The sequence below is a fragment of the Procambarus clarkii genome, chromosome 7 (assembly GCF_040958095.1).
Source record: "Procambarus clarkii isolate CNS0578487 chromosome 7, FALCON_Pclarkii_2.0, whole genome shotgun sequence".
Classification (NCBI taxonomy): domain Eukaryota; kingdom Metazoa; phylum Arthropoda; class Malacostraca; order Decapoda; family Cambaridae; genus Procambarus; species Procambarus clarkii.
Window position 1 is genome coordinate 2579225 of NC_091156.1, and position 12954 is coordinate 2592178.

Here is a 12954-nt window from a genome sequence, read left to right on the forward strand (position 1 = left end):
CACAAGGTAAGATTGATACCGCTCTATATTCACATTGATGTTGCGCTTTGTTACACAGGTTGACGGCAGCAACTTCACGTGTTGTGTTCCACGCGGCAGCTGGAACACAACTACTGCAACAACAACTAGACGTTTGAGAAAAAATATTCTATACACGTATAAATTTCGAAAGCAAAATTACAATGCAAAAGTATTGGAAAAAAACCTTGAATATATATATGGTACTTTTTCTATATTTCAATATTGTGATAATGAGGTACACATCAAAGAGTGGGAAACTGACAACTTTAAGCGACTCTCTCAATAGACGAGGAGAAAAAAGGTCTTCAACAAAGCTGAGTGTTGCTTGACTGGCTTCGTTTCCTATCACTAGATCGTAGAAAGTATTTTATTTCAAGGTTCTGCTGATTAACGAAGGTATTATCTTCTCAGTCTTATTCTTTCAATAGTATTTGCTTATTAGATTATTTAAAATAGTGTTTAAAATTGCTTTATGTTTTTGGGAAGAGGGGGGGGGGGGAGGAGGGGAGTAGCGGGGGCAGTTACTGTTGCTGGACTAGTTATTAAGTCATTTATCTAAATATAACAAAATAAGAACAATGATTTAGAGTAATAAATTTCCTTAATACAATTTACTTTATCATATTGTCAGTAGCAGCAATATGACAGCAAGTGCTGATGTCAATAATTCTAGCAAAGTTTTTCTTCACTTGAAAAGGAAGTTGAAAATTAACTCTTAAATTTCATTTTGCAGTTTTATTAACACCTGACGCGTTTCCTTTGCCCCTGTCAACATTTCTAAAGGCAGAGTAGAAGTGAATAAATTTTAGCTGGTGCGAGAGTGAGGTAAAGATGCCGCATGGACCAATAGGCTCACTCTAGCTTACATATCTATGTTATATTGTTCTAGCTCAGAAATTATAAATTGTGAGTGTGTGTGTGTGGAGAGTGCGAGTAGGGTGAGTGTGAGTGCATGTGTATACTTATTTGTTATTTTTCCTACAGAATCGAACTGTTTGGCGGTGGGCCCAGTCTTTCTAACAGTCGGATGTCTACTATATTATGAACTGACTCCCGATCTATGTTTCGCTATCATGTCTATTATATATTTCACACACCCAGTAACACATCCCCAGGATGCAGCCAACAATAACTATCGAGCTCCTATTTACTGCTTGGTGAAAAGAGGAATTAGGTCAAAGATATTCTGTCCCATTTGCTTGTCTCGAACGGGGTAGGGTTAAAATCAAATCAAATGAAAGACTTCATACATAAATGTTAGCACATTTATAATTGGGAAAGTTTACATTAAAAAATGCAGTACATTAATTATATAAAAGTCACAGTAACAGCCAAGCACATACACACTGGCATTCTTAGGAATAAGAATCAGAAACGTTATTCATAACAACTTAAACAAAATCATTACAAGACTGGCTGGACTAGGCAGGTATACAACAGGTTAGGTCAAACACATTTTAAGCATAAAATGATGTGGCATTTAGTTAACAATTTGAAAGATTTGTAATGAAAAAGTGAGGCTTATGATTAGTAAGAGTAGTAAAAATTATATTACAAAATTTAGGATAAAGAGACAATCAGAAGTAGAACTAATATAAACTTAATAATACCATGATTGTTGTAGATATTTGAACACCCTCAGCCTTCTGCATAAACAGATTCTGGGGTTATCCTGCCTCACAATCACTCCATATACACAGCTCATATAACATCGATCTGACTCCAATTGGAATCAAACTGCCTGCCAGTAATCCATCTCTCTGTGGCAGTAGTTCCTTAATAATTCCAATCCAGCTGAGAGTCTCTGCTTTTTCTACTAACGAGTTATGATATCCTATTTAATATATCTCTGCTACACTATTATATATATATATATATATATATATATATATATATATATATATATATATATATATATATATATATATATATATATATATATATATTTGTATCAACCCATGTGTATCTTGTAACCATCAAATGCATAATAAAGCACAAAAAATAAAAAAGGAAGGGGGTGGTAGGAGAAAAGCACACAGAAACTGTATTGGAGGGGATCTAAACATTCCCTCTAATGCGTTATGAGTGGATTCCTCCGAGGCTATGGGTCCCCCTTCTTCCAGCTAGAGGTGGTACTCCCTTCTATATATATATATATATATATATATATATATATATATATATATATATATATATATATATATATGTATATATATAAATATATATATATATATATATATCACGCTCCTGAATCTTATTTCTTAACAAATTAGTTTACATTTCTAGAAAAGTAGAAGTTGCCAGTGATAAATGAGTGCGTGAAAAAAGAGAGGATTCAGTTTACTGGATGGTGAATACTTTCAGACGAAATTACATGGCTGAAGTTCGCTTCCACAACCTACTCTTGAAACCTCTATCTTGAAAAGCACAGATTAATATAGGATTCAGAATATGGCTTTACTAAGGATTGCTGTTAACAAATTTAAGCAATAAAAATTATATTTACTGTATATTAGTTGAAAAATGTTGAAATTGCGAAGTCTGAATACGAGAAAAATCTAAGGGTCATGATTAGGAGAAATTTTAAGCCCCCAAAAATGCATAAATTTAAAGAATAAAGAAAAAGGATACTTTGACATATTTCTTGAGGCTTTAGCAAAAAGACATCTAATATTATTCTTCAGCTTTATCTTGCCCCTGTTAGGCGCCCTTTAGATTATGTAATTCAATTTTGGTCTACTTACTATAGCGTGGACACTAATTGAATTGAACGCTCACTAGCAGAGGAGGATGAAAAGTTAATCCCAGGAATTAGAAAACCTCGAAAACAAAAAATACTTATATTAAATTCTCTGGAAAGGCTACGAGTAAAGCGGTGACATAATTAACAGTGACATAGTGCAGTACGTAAAGTGATGAAAGGTTATAACAAAGGGAACATAAACAAGGTTTTACATACTATAATTATATATCAACACAAAATGGAATTCGAAACAACGATTACAAACTGCAGAAGTTTAGATTCAGGAAATACCCTGGGTAAATATGATTTGGAAACAGGGTTGTTGATTTATGAAACAGATTATCCGGTAACATATCTTGAGGGGAGAGAGATCGCTAGATTGCTTCAATCAAAGGTTAGACATATATATGAATGAGGAATTGATATAAATAGTAGCCTCCTCGTATTGGCCAATGGGTCTTTTGCATTTTATTTTCATTCCTCTTATATGTGTGTGTGTGTGTGTACACACACACCTATTTGTGCTTGCGGGGGTTGAGCTTTGGCTCTTTGATCTGGCCTCACACACACTTACCCCCTTGTGTGTGTGTGTGATCTATTAAATGAGAAAATAAGTCCATGACGTGATATGGTGTTGGCCTCCTCACGGTAATGCAAAGAAGCAAATATTCCCAAGTGTTCATTCGTCTGACTTTTAGTGGCTGTCGTTCTCACACATGTGGTTGGGTCACTCTCACACGTGGCTATCTATCTATCTATCTATCTATATATATATATATATATATATATATATATATATATCTATCTATATATATATATATATATATATATATATATATATATATATATATATATATATATATATATATATATATCGTTCTCACTCACGTAGCTGGGTCTTTTTCTCGTTCTCACACACTTGGCTGGGTCTTTGTCTTTTTCCCAGAATATAAAACCTTAAAAAAATATTAGCCACACTAAAGCCGGGATTCAAGACTGTTCTACCAAGATCCCTAATTATCTCTAAAATGTAATTTACTTGCATAAATATTAAAAACTAAAAAATTACGAATTAAATTAGCCTAATTGTAGGCTAATTAACAAACGTTTTAGACTAATTAGTTCTAACTTGGGGAAGTTCGACTCTACTTGGGGAACATAACGTCGTAATCACAATTTCGTTTTACGTTACTTGCTTCGAAATTCGCAGATATAAATAGGAAATGCTTTGCATGGGTCAATAGGCTTTATGCAGATTCTTCTTCTATTTCTTCCTCTTCTTCTATTTCTTCCTCGTCATCTGTGTCTTCCTCTTTTATTTCTTCTTGTTCATATGCTTCTTTTATATTTTTCATTTGCTACTGCTTCATCATCCTTTTCCGTCTTCTTTTCACCTGTGTGACCATCGTTTCAGATTATTGCTAAATAATGTTCTTCTTCGTGAAAAGATGCTTAGAAAAGCCTCGTTAGAAAACCTCTCAAAAACAAGGTATATGTAGAGAGAAGTGTAGCTCGCTTTACGGTGCATATACACCGATATAGAGGTGTATAACCATCCAGAGTTATAGGTCTTAAGACTGTGCCCTGGGGTACAGAGCAGTGGTGCAAGGACTGTGCCCTGAGATACAGAGCAGTGGTGCAAGGACTGTGCACCACTGCACAGTCCTTGCAGTCCTTGTCCAAAATAAACAGTCCTTGTCCAAAATAAAAAAAGTCCCCTTCCCTTAAAATCCATCATAAGCTTCACTTCACGTTACGGAAATAAACAACCACAGCGATGCTCAGCTTAGTACAGGCCAAGGGATCTGGTCCGCTGGTCTTAACACGGCGGCAGTTTGCGTGCTGTAGATAAATTAGATCACGAGTGAGCCCTGTAGTTAGAGCATCTTCCTCCACCGCCCTTATGGACGATGTCTTGCCGCAGACACGTCAACATGGCTCTCAAGTACTTATGTCTAATATCTGCTCGTGTATCTGACTCCTTGTCGAAACTCACACCGTTTTGTTTCCATGCGTCCAATTCATTTCCGTTGCAAAGTAGCCCCAAATTTATTTTATTGTTATGTCTCGTTTTGAGTACAAAAACCACGCATTGTTGAAAAATTTCAAATGCAATTTACATAGATTGATGTAAGACTGTTTTGAGAGTAATTTGGTTTGACTAGAGTTTGCGTCGCTCTGTTAGAGAGTTTGATGAGGTGTAGACAGACAGCCTTGCCAGATGGGAGCGGCTCCCTCTTCTGCCTGCAGAATTTAACCTTGAAAGAGTTTTTACACTGCAAATTTGCATATGGTAATGACTGTGCTTTTAAGAACTCTTTTGGCATTTAGTCTGCTAGCTTCAGCGGAGTACAGTTTATTATTCCTCGTATTCCTTCACTGCATAAAATATTTAGTTGCAGACGAAAAAATTCATATATATATATATATATATATATATATATATATATATATATATATATATATATATATATATATATGTATATATGTATATATATGTATATATAAAAACATGAGTTAGGTGGATATAACTTAACTGCCTGGTGTTGGCAAAAGGGTCGTCTGCAGTTTCCTTTATTATTTTGTTCTTATGTTCTTACGCGTGTGTTTTTGTGTTATTTTTTAATTAACCAACACACAGGATTTATGGCGCTAAAATAACTTCGCTATCAATTTTATTACTCAGAGAAATGTTTCGCAGCTGGCTGAGTGTCTTTAATCAGTGCTTTGTACTTTCAACTTCTAAGTAACTCGCAAGAGGTTTCAGTCTAGTCTAAAAACATGTATCAAGGCTTGCATGTTTTCCCATTGAAAATTTTCTGTATATTGAGGTAATTATTCAGTATTCCGAAACAGAACAATAGAAGTCCATTTTACAGGATTTATTTGTTTCCCATCTGAGGAAGGCAGGATAAGGTCTCGCTTACCTCATGAGGCGTTACTTGGCAACACAAACACATGACAAAATACGGCAAAATCTACCCAGGGAAAACCAGGACTTCGTTCCAGAGCTTGACAAGAGAAAGAATTTAATTTACGACTGACGCATTGTGTTTCGTGGAAGCACAGTCACTAAACAATTGATTTAGCAAAATTAACCCTTAAGAGAGTGGCTTAGAATTAAGAGAAATTCTAGGCTCTTAGATAATCTGACCTTAAGAACACAATAAAGGAAACCCTTAGAAGGCCTATTGGCTCAAACAATGCAGCTCCTGTTTACATCTATCCAGACTCATTTATATAAATATCTGACATGTTTGAAACAAACTGGCGATCTGACCAAACTTTTGTTGATTTATTAGACAAGCAAAGTTATCAAGGCTCGAAGTAATTTGATTGAGAGCGAAGAGACCATAACATAATTATAATGATTTTGCTCTCTGACAGTATGAATAGTGACAAATATATAATATATTTTCACCAGCATCCAGAAATAATAGTGAAATAATATTGTAGATTTACCTCAATATTAGTCAGGGTGAGTGAACCGTTTGGAAAACAAAGGGGAAACCATGTCTCACCCTAGAAAATGAGGCGTATAATGTAGTATTAAATCTAGAAACTGTGTATTTGAAGACCAATATATATTCCGTTGTAAATAAATTTCAAGCTACGTTCCTCAAATCCTTAATATACATTCACATGCCCAATTACACGTAAGCTACACTTCTTATACTTTTTAAGCATACATAGTTAACCAATATACACTCACTAAACACTGACTATTATCCAGATACTCCCTCAAAAAAAAAACTAGAAACACACACCAAACTATAATTATACATAGCTGTCTAATAATATTCAAGGCACTCTACCCAAAACATAATCATGTTTAGATATATTGCTAATCATCACGATATTATGCCTCTATGATGTTGAATTGGAACAAAAATATTTTCTTGTAACCTCCAGACTTACTGGTGACGAAGACCTCTTATACTGCCGTCTTCTCATGCCAGCCATAAGTGAAAAGCATGACTAAGGCAACTGGAAAATAGAGTCTAGCTTAATGTTATTGGAAAGGTATCTATGGTACTGTGTCTTAAGACCATTGGAAAGAAGTATTCACTTTTAAAGTTCCAAAATAAATCTGGTCATGTGTAAGATAATATCGTTCAATGACTTTTGAATGCAAAATAATAGCATACGTAAGAAAATAAGCAGTCGTTCAATTACATGAGTGAAATAAGAGTGTTTAGTGTATATTAAATATCAATGGAGCATAACGTATGGAGTATGATGTATGATTCTTAATGCATCGAAATCACAGTCGTATTAGAGATGCACTACTTATTTAAAAAGGACATCGGACATGCCTATAATCATCTCCCATAACAATATATATTAGGGGTTTAGGTAACGCAAGGAAGAATGGGATAGTGGGTCCATATACCGCTGTACACAGAGCTGAACAAGATCATTTTGCGCTTCTGGATTGAGAATTTGTAACCTGGACACTTGGACAAATGGACGCCTGGACAAATGGACACCTGGACAAATGGACGCCTGGGCATCTAGATATGGGTCGTGCGGCATATTGGAACTTGACAGGCAAAGGTATGATTAAGATTAAGCTCGGTCTCTCTGAGCACGTTGCTCCGTCCTACAGGGACCTCCGCCTCCGTAGACAGAATACCACCCTTTGACAATTCATCGCCTCTGGACAAATCACCGCTCCCGTGAAAAACAACCTGCTCCGCTAAGCTGTGTTATGTATTGAATTCATGAAATATAATAATAATAATAATAACAATATAAACCTATTTTCACTGACTTGTGATTATCATGGCTGATGATATTATTATTTGTCTTATTATTATCATTATTATTAAAACATACATCATCCATACTGTTGGTAATTTTTCTTCTTCCTATTGTTAATGTTTATTAACTTTTTTACATGTACATATATTTAAGGCATGTCTTTTGGTTTTCAGCACCCGATCTGAGCGATGAAAAGAATACCTGAACGTTTATTTAATAAACTATTAAGATTTTTCTTACAATTATTTTTGATTGGGGCATGAAGCAGAGGAATGCCCACGCTGATCCCGGCGGCGTTCCCTTCAGAGTATCACTCAGTGCTTCTCTCAGTGTTCAACTAAGGATTCACTCAGTGTTCCTCTCAGTGTTCAACTCAGAGCTCCAATCAGTGTTCCACTCTGTTCTGTGTGATCACTCCTGTTCTGTGTGTGATCACTCCTGCTTTACTAGTTGTGTTCGGCACCATTAACATGCCAACCACTGAATGGCAGCCGCAACATAACAGTGTATGTCATCTTCAATATGGCAAGCCCTGCATGGCAGTCTCAATGCGAGGAAACCGTACATAGCAACCTTAATATGACAAGCACTAATGTCAAAGTCAACAGGAAAAGCTCTGCAAGACAATTTCAACATAAAACTGACACAAAATTTTGATTCCTACAATATAGCTTTACCCTGATGATTCCTTTGTGAGGCCACCAAGTGTGATGACTTAATCATGATGGGCTCGCCTCAAATTGACAATTTTAACACAAAGACCTCAGTATAATATTCACGACGTATGTTACGACCAAAAGATCGAGACTCGTGCAGAACGACCCATGCAGAACGACTCGTGCAGAACGACTTAGACAACTCTTCCACCCCACCCCCTAACTGTTGCCACTTTGACAACATCAAAAATCTAGAACGAATTATGGCGTTCTGCCTTGTCTCTAAGTATATTTAACGCTTCGTGTTAATTTCAAGTGAATTATCAAGCCTATTCTCCTGTTCATATAATAGTTTTTGTAACTATGTTCACCAGTACAAAGGTTGATGTTCTATGATGATTGATGACTATTAATTAGATAGTAAACTTTGTACTGTTCACTTTATTGAGTCGAAAAATGAAGCTAAAATCAAACTTAAATATTCTTAGGCGTAGTATAGCACACATATGTACTATATTAGGCCTCAGCTAGCATATATTAGGCCTAGGAAAGTTAGGTTAGTTTCGTTTGTCTTTGCAACATAGGTAGAAAATAGGTGTCCGGTTTGCCCTAGTCAATAGAACCGATTTCTACTTTCATTGTACGTCGGTATATGTACTATGGTCCTCATCGTCACTATAAGTACTTCCAAAACAGGAGGATGGGCTGGAATTATCTACTCGCAACCTCACTTCAACCCCCTTTAATTAATCTCCCCCCCCTCTCAACTCCACTCGACCCATCAGCCTTAATGGAATCTAGTCTAGTCCATGTATGCATTTTACAGGTGTGATGATTTCTGTATATAGTCTCTCTCTCTCTCTGTATATATATATATATATATATATATATATATATATATATATATATATATATATATATATATATATATATATATATATATATATATATATGTATACATACATATATATATATATATATATAACTGAAAACTCATCGGTCCTGGGGACCATTCAGGCTTGTTCGCATATATATATATATATATATATATATATATATATATATATATATATATATATATATATATATATATATATTATAAGAAAAGTTTTAGTACTTTCACTTCGTGAGAATCGTCGTTGGGAACAAGGCGTGTGACCACCAGAACCATAGTTGGAGACAATCAAACATCACATATTAATCAAGTCTCAAATATAACCGCCACCTCTCAGAAAATGTAATATTACGAAGCACTGTAACTGCTGAACAACTCTATGGAAACAATTAGTATTTCAAACTTGATTTTATGAAAATCGCATACGGAGGTGAATCTATAAATGCCGATATTACATAAAGCATTTCACATGGGCCGACACCGACTGGCCAATGACACTCTCTTACTCAACATGATTCATCTTTGAAAAGTTAGAAGAGGCTTGCGCCAAGCGTCGGGCCTACAGCCTCGGACAAAAACACAGACATTGTATTTTATATAGATAAATCAGTTATTAGTACAGGTCATTAATTTGCAGTTAATGGTTTAAGCCATTGTCACTTTAATTTTAAGGTTTATGCATTTTAATTTTTACTATAATTGATTCATAATGATTAACTTCGGTGTTTGTATTTTAGCTCAATGTTAAAGTAATTGTTGGTCTTCCATGGCCGGTGACGGAGCAGCCTGTTCTCTCGATTTACAACTCCGTAACAAATGCAACCGTTTTCATTAACCAGAAACGTATGAACCCAACCAACCCACCTAACAAATCGATGCCGGCGCACTGAAAAAGTTCGTATTACGTTATATATTTTTTTTACTGATACATCACATTATTGCCGGATTGGTTAATTCCGTTAAAAAACGCGACGTATTATGTAAGAGGACTGGTGGAGGTCTCATAGCAGTGTGGACGGACAACACACACCCACTGAAGCGTCGTTGCCTTGCTTATCCTCATGTATCCAAGATTTATGGGAATAAAACCCATTGAACATAGACATAAATAATAATTAGCTGTGTCGGGGGCAAGAAGCTTATGTACATATATACTTTAGCTACGTATCGAGGTCCCCTCAAGGCCGAACTACTGACCCTTCCTCAGGATGTAACCCCACAACATCTACCTAGATTCTATACAGTAAATACAGTAGATACAGGTATCTATTGTATTTTCTGCTAGGTGAACAGCGGCATTAAATGAATGGAATTGTGAATAACCATTTCTGCCCCGTGTAGTTACTGAATAAAATTACATGTCAGAATATTTATTTAGAATGATTGACTAAACTGTTTTGAAATACAAATCACAATTTGGCGGTTCTTGTCATGCCTATAAACTAACTGGTGTTCATACCTGACTCAGCCATGGAGAATTAAACACTTGTTCTGCCTTCTAGTGTGGTGCAGAGAACATATGTGAACGGCTTAAACTGTTCACATAATGAACAAAATGTTCACATAATGATTAGTTGCGTTACAAAATACAGATCTGTATTCTTAACACAGATCTGTATGGTATATCTCCTCATCTTAACAAATGAAAAGTAAAGATTATTATGAAACGCGTCTTTAGCAATAAAAAAAATCTGTTCGATAGAGTTTTGAGTTTGACAATTATTGCAGTGTTTAGCTGTGGGTAAAAGGTTTCTACACAAATATAAATCTCACACATCTTTGTAACTTGCCATCACCTCTCTATACACGGCTACAGCAGCGGTCATCTTCTGACAATGGCATTCCAATGGATTTCTAATGGGTATGCAGTGGGTTCCCAATGGGTTTCAGCTTAAGTTCCAAAGGGATTTCAATGGAATTCAAGCGGACTTCCAATAGGTTTCCAATGGGGTTCTAATTAAATGGGGTTCCAATGGGTTTTCAATAAATATTTCAGAATAAAAACGATAAGAACACAGTTACTCAAAATTCTCCTCATACGGTTATCAACACAGTATTGACATCAATCACACGGAGTGACCGTCCCTCAGAGTAACACACAGGAGTGACCGCCCCTCAGAGTAACACACAGGAGTGACCGCCCCTCACAGTAACACACGGAGTGACCGTCCCTCAGAGTAACACACGGAGTGACCGTCCCTCAGAGTAACACACAGGAGTGACCGCCCCTCACAGTAACACACGGGAGTGACCGTCCCTCACAGTAACACACGGAGTGACCGTCCCTCACAGTAACACACGGAGTGACCGTCCCTCACAGTAACACACGGAGTGACCGTCCCTCACAGTAACACACGGGAGTGACCGCCTCTCACAGTAACAAGCCAGGTAACTTCAAGATTGAATTAAAGTTATTATGTGATAGAAAAAGACCGTAATATTCTTACATGTTAACTCACTTCTTACTGCAAAATAACAACATTCAGCAGTGAATTATTGTTTCCAGTGAGGAAGCGTTCACAATCTCACGGCAAAACAGTGTCTCGAGCACTTCCTTCATTCACAGAGTAATTGATCTAGGTCCTAATTATTTAGACCCCTCAGCTTTACAGACCAGCAGTAACTGCTGCAAAGCTGCAAGCTTGATCGTCTTAAAATTATCAAAGTTCAGCATAATTGCATTATTTTATAGAATTAATTCACTAATCGAGGTAGAAAAGTTTAAATTTGTTCTTAAATAATGCGTGACCTAAAGTTTCTGGCATTTAACTGGTGTATCCATAATTCCAAATTGACTGATTACCATTAACCACCAGCTGAGGAAAGAAAATTTAACACACTTGCTGGGGCATAAAAATTAGCAAATATTAATTTACATATTCCCCGGACACGTTAAATGTTAGTTGCATGACTATTTTGTTAGGAAAAGAAGCTACAGGTACCACACCACAGCACACACACGTGTGGCCCATTTGAGAACCAACTACACTCTTCTAAGTCCCTTCAATTAGTGGGACTATGTATACAAGGAGCAAGATGAGATTCAGATACACTTTTCCTTCACTCTATTACACTGCGAGGAGAACTCTTACTCTTAAATGTAATTTACATTACATTTAAGAGTAATCTGATAAGAGATAATGCGGTACTGAAGACCTGCTGGTCATACTCGTCCGATTAGTTTTTCTGGAAACAATTTTGAGTGTTCGGTTTTATCAAAGGCTGTGGAAGCATATAGAAATATCACATCACTGTCTTGCTTAGTATCATTCTGAATAGTTCTCACGGCCATGTGAACTGAAGAAGCTAATGAAGACATTTTTCTTGTAAACAAACTGGTAGTCGGATTATATAGTTTCCCTTTCAAACATGTTAATTTGAAGACATTTTTATATTTGTCATGAACGAAGTAATTATTTATAATTACCCGAACTATATGGTGTGATTTATAAGTTTTTTGTTTGTTTGAGACAGCATGGAAGCTTTACACTCAGCTTTACACTGAGTTTATTGAGAACAATAAACTAGAAGAAATACATTGAAATGTGCAATAAAATCATAAGAACGTGATGTAGCTACGATAAAATATTTAGGCAACACAATGGGATCGAACCTTCGTTTCTGGACTTCACGGTAACGTGTGCGTTTAGGAGTCCAGGGATGCATGTCCAGGGATGGGATTGCAGAGATGCATTAATAATTGAAAAAATTAAACGCTTTATAAGGCCTTAATGTGTTTTTCACAGTGAAACGGTTTATTTTAGATGAAACAAATCTCAGCCGCTGTCATAGGTGCCATTTTTTTTTCAAATTTTTAATCACGTTTCCAAACATGTTTGATAATATCGGGTGAAATTTTCCAGCACAATGGCCCC

General features: G+C 36.0%; 1 protein-coding gene across 1 annotated transcript in view; it reads right to left on the reverse strand.

Annotated features, from left to right (window-relative positions):
• The window catches only part of LOC123761330 (uncharacterized), a 143473-nt gene that overhangs the window by 77676 nt on the left and 52843 nt on the right, over window positions 1-12954 (reverse strand). The gene's annotated exons all lie outside the window — the stretch shown is intronic.